This window comes from Palaemon carinicauda, chromosome 7, assembly GCF_036898095.1.
Source record: "Palaemon carinicauda isolate YSFRI2023 chromosome 7, ASM3689809v2, whole genome shotgun sequence".
NCBI lineage: Eukaryota > Metazoa > Arthropoda > Malacostraca > Decapoda > Palaemonidae > Palaemon > Palaemon carinicauda.
Window position 1 is genome coordinate 154,643,963 of NC_090731.1, and position 5,458 is coordinate 154,649,420.

Sequence of the window (5,458 nt, forward strand, 5' to 3'; positions counted from 1 at the left end):
ACCCCATTTGGGAGATCTTAATGCTACAAGCCCCACGGGCCCAATTAGAGAAGCCAGCTCAGTACAGGAAAAGATCAGAAATAAATAATTAACCTTCAATTTTGTCAAGAAAAACTAATTAAGATAGATAAAAAACTAAAATTGATAAGACAAATAACAGATTACGTAACGAGTTTTAAGTCAACCTTTGTCAAGTTTGAAAGTCTAAAGTTTCACTAGGGTATCAGAGCTTGATTCGAAGATAAAAGATAAGGAAGGTTATAGACATCAAGTTTCCATTCAGTTACTGAAGGCCAAATCAAATCAAATCTAAAACCTGGCAGAATAGGAAATTTTAAAAAAAGTTCTTTAGGATAGTCAGGTCTACAAAAATCTTTAAAACGTTTCTCAATATACTGGTGTTCTTCATAACCGGAGAAGAGCTAGAAATTTAAATTAATTTTATACAATAACAATAAAAAAGCTGCGAGTTTGGTGTTAACCTGTGTCCTAGTCTTAACAAATTCTACTTGAATTTCGATAGTGTTTGATTTGATCCTTCATAGATGCTCTCTCTCTCTCTCTCTCTCTCTCCTCTCTCTCTCTCTCTCTCTCTCTCTCTTTTTTTTTTTTTTTTTTTTTTTTTTTTTTTTTCAGTTTACTTTAGAGAACACATTCCACAAGCTTATACTCGGGGGATGGGTTCCACGCAAATAGAGTAGCATCATCTGCATAAGCAACAAACTTAAATAATTTTGAAAATTTGACGGATAAGAACGCTAAATAGAGGAACATGAGAGATAACATTTCTTCAAACACTATAGTGCCCATCAACAATCCTGCAATCCATGAGCTAAGCATTCAATAATAATATTTCGCAATGATCAAACCTAAGTTTGAGAATCAGGAGACATCACCCTACTCAGCATTAATTGAAGAAACTGAAACACAATAGTGCTATTCATAACACCAAGGAAATTGGGGAATACTCGATCAAAATTATTACAAGACATGATTACATTACAAGTCAAAAGCTCTTAGGCCACGTCAGTCAGTAGTAAAGATATAAAGAAACCACTTAAAATTATGGTAGTTTACGGGGAACGTCCCTGCCTAGCAATTTGTTAGATGGGAGTTCGAGACTCGCTCAAGTCCGATAGTTTCTTGTAGTGTCTGCAACTTCACCATCCTTGTGAGCTAAGGATGGCTGGCTGAGTTGGGGAAGTCAATAGGTCTACCTGGTGAATCCTCAGCAGCCATTGTCTGGCTCTTCTTGGTCCTAGCTTGATTGAAAGGGACTTGGACGCTGACCATATGTATATATGGTCAGTCTCTAAGGCATTGTCCTTTCCTTTGCCTTTGGCATTCATGAGCGACCTTTAAAACCTTTAATGGTGAAGAGAAGACAGACAAAAATATTATCATCTATGTATAGACTGCGTTAGAAGGGAAACGAATATATAAAGGCTACATTGGAATGTCTGCCACGAACATATCTAACACGGATCTAATGGCACCCCGCATTCATAACTGGTCTTATGAGGATCTGGGTGCTCATTGGCATTCTATAACGACTGACTTCACGAATATGCTCCTTTGCTTTACATTTGTATATCTTCACATTTAGTAAGTTAATCGCGTATTCAGCTTCTATTTTCTATTTTCTATTTACTAAAATATCATCTCATCTTCTCCTCCTACGCCTATTGACTGCTACTAAAATATACCGGCCATAGATTAATTCGCAATTTAATAAAAATAATTCTGAATAAAAACTGCAAATTGAGTTCCTCGTAATCATACATTTACTCCTAAGCACACTCCCCCCCTCTCTCTCTCTCTCTCCTCTCTCTCTCTCTCTCTCTCTCTCGCAATGGCCATGTCACTTTAGGTAGTGCGCCTTGCTGGCAATTTTATGGTACCGAGTTCGAGTCTGGGATCGGATGAGAGGGAACAGATGGGCGCGTTCCTTAAAAATTTAATTTGCCTCTGTTCACCCAGGCAGTAAATTGTGTACCTAGTTTCTAGTCGACAATTGAGGGTCGCAGCTTAGGTAGAGAGGTAAAAAGAGAGGAAAATAAACTGGCATGAGGGTAATAACACTTATACCATCAAAAAGGGGAGGACCCTCGTCGAGGTAATCCCTATCTCTATTTTAATTTTAAACCTATTGAAATTGGTTTTGGCAGTTTAGTTATTTATTTTGAGTGAGACTCGAAGATTTTAAAAAAAGCTACTTGACAGTAGGTAATCAACATGAAAGCCTCTTTTTCCTTCTTTACTACTCACCGTATATTATGTTTTTTTTTTCTCAGGTATTTCAGCTTTATTACCATAATGAACTGTACAATATGTCTGCTCGTAAAACTCCAAGCTTTAACCGAACGCATATCCTTGGTTTTAACGCCAGAACTAACTATCTCTCTCTCTCTCTCTCCTCTCTCTCTCCTCTCTCTCTCTCTCAAAAAGAGAAGTCAAACCTTCCGTCCTTGTCACGGATTATAACGAAAGAGCGATTATCTTTTCACTGCGACATCTCTCTCTCTCTCTCTCTCTCTCTCTCTCTCTAGAAAGAGAAGTCAAACCTTCCGTCCTTGTCACGGATTATAACGAAAGAACGATTATCTTCTCTCTCTCTCTCTCTCTCTCTCCTCTCTCTCTCTCTCTCTCTCTCTCTCTCTTCTCTCTCTCTCTCTCTCTCTCTCTCTCTCGTTGTTCTAGAAAAGGAAGAGCAGTTACCAGATGAAGGGCTAGCAGTAGTGGTTGTAATACACAGGCTTAAAAGACCGAGTCACAGGTGCGTGACATTTAACTTAACTTTGCAGCCTCACTCTTATCATGCATCAAAATAGGCTACTTTAATCTTTCCAAAAGAAAGGAAATTTAAGGAAATCGATGAATGATATATAAAAAAAACTAGAGGGACACTCAGTAAAGCGCAGACCTCTGCCGCGGCAGCTTATTTCTGGACCTTTTGCTCAACCTTGACCTCTGACCTTAACTTGTATTAATTGGCGTGGATTTTCATACACTCAAATATGAACCAAGTTTGAAGTCTCAGTGACAACGATGTCCAAACCTATGGCTTAATACGTGAATTAGACCTTTTGCTCAACCATGGCCTTCACCTTTGAGCTTGACCTTTCAAAATTCAATCATTTCCAGATTTTTACATAACAGTTAATCCATGCCCGTTTCATAACTGTACGATTAAAATTGTGGCTAGGAAGCTGTTCACAAAGAAACACACACACACAGAGGGTAAAACATAGCCTCCTTGCAACCTTCGTTGGCGAAGGTAATGAATGAAAAAAGAACTGGGAAGGAAACCGACGAAGTACGAATTCGTATAAAAGTGTAAATGTAATTACCTCTCTCTCTCTCTCTCTCTCTCTCTCTCTCTCTCTCTCTCTCTCTCTCTCGTTGCGTGGGTTGGTTTAATAATAATAGTGATAATGGTAAAATAGTAATAATAACTAGAGGGGCACTCAGTATAACGCAGTCCTCCGCCACGGCAGCTTATTTCTCGACCATTTGCTCGAACTTGACCTTGACCTTTGACCAAGGATTTTCAAATTTTTATCACTTCCACGTCTCAACATAATTAATCCCTGAAAGTGCCACTACTCTATGAGTAAAATTGTGGCTAGAATGTTGTTCACACACAAATTTTTATTATTATTATTGTTGTTGTTGTTGTTGTTGTTGTAGTTGTTGTTGTTGTTGTTGTTGTAGTTGTTGTTGTTGTTGTTTTTATAGTTATTACAGGACAATATAACCGAATTTAGGAGCAATAGCATCTTTAATTCAGACACAGGAAGAGTTTATGAGCAATATTTTCTTTTTCTTTTTATCAAAATTTGACAAACAAATACTTTATAATATATACAAGTAAATTATCTCAGAATAATATTAAACGAGTTTCAAGTTCTGTAATAACAAAGGTCACCTTCACGCCCCATTTGATTTTGCTAACATGATAAAGTTGTTAATGATACCTTCAACTTTACTTCGTATGAAGGGAGAGCGTACCATGAAAACAAGAGTTACATTACAAGTGGAGAATTTGAGCAAAAACTCTCCCCCCTCCCTCTCCCCCCCCCCCCCCCCCCGGTCGCTTTAGAGGAAATGCGGATGTGAAATCATTTAAGTTAGGCAACTATTCTATACTGGTGTACGCGATCCGTCAAAAATGACGGCTAGATATTTAAGATAGATGTGCATACAGTTGCACATGCACCCCCATCTCCCAGGGTATGACTATTCCTCTCCCCTACCCGAGAGATAGGGAGAGCTTTGCGTGACATGAAAGATATGCATTATCCATTTAAATGTATATATATATATATATATATATACAGTATATATTTCAAATAAGCCATATATATTTTTGTACATTAATGTCAGGATTCTCTTAACGACCTCGGGATCAGAGCCCCAGGCGAAATGACACAAAGACAAGAGCTTGTGACCCGGCCGGGAATCGAATCCTGGTCCGGCAAGTTTGTATAGACAGTGACTTGCCACACCACTTCGTGGCCAAGTGGTAAGTCCCTGTCTATACAGGGTTCGACTCCTGGCCGGTTACAAGCTCTTGTCTTTGTGTCATTTCGCCTGGGGCTCTGATCCCGAGGTCGTTAAGAGAATCCAGACATTAATGTATAACAAAATATATGGCTTATTTGAATATGAAAAACACGTCTAAATGTGCAAAATTTATCATATATATATATATATATATATGTGTGTGTGTGTGTGTGTGTGTATACACACACACACACACACACATATATATATATATATATATCCAGACGGTAGCTCTTAGTTACATTGCAGATTAGTGGTGAGTGGTTAAGTGTATTAAAATCACTTATTATTGATATTTATATAATTATATAATGATTATAGTTATAATTAATATAATTATGATTATTGTAACTGTTATAATTACTATAACTACTACTTTGATCAGTTCATATGTGGAAAATTTGTAGTCGTAGGATTCCATTCCTTTAATCAGTTTAATATCAGCAATTTCGAAATTCGAAACTTTTATAATCAAGTTAAGAACTTTTTACTCCAATTATAACGCTAATGGAGTGGCTGTGAACTTTAAAATGGATATTGTACAAGGTTAGAATAACAGGTTAGACACGTGATTTCTTTTTGAGCCAATCATAAACAACGTTAGACACAGGAATTTTATTTAAGCCAATCATAAACAACGTTAGACACAGGAGTTTTATTTAAGCCAATCATAAACAACGTTAGACACAGGAGTTTTATTTAAGCCAATCATAAACAACGTTGCATATGGTAGTAAGTGAGGATACGGATAAGGCTTAAAGGTTTAAAGGCCGTTCAGGAATGCCAGAGGCAAGGGACAGTGACATTGCCCTATCAAGCAGGACAATGCCCTAGAGGACTGACCATATATACATTTGATGTTCTTAAACTTCTCTTCTAGTTTTCCTTATTT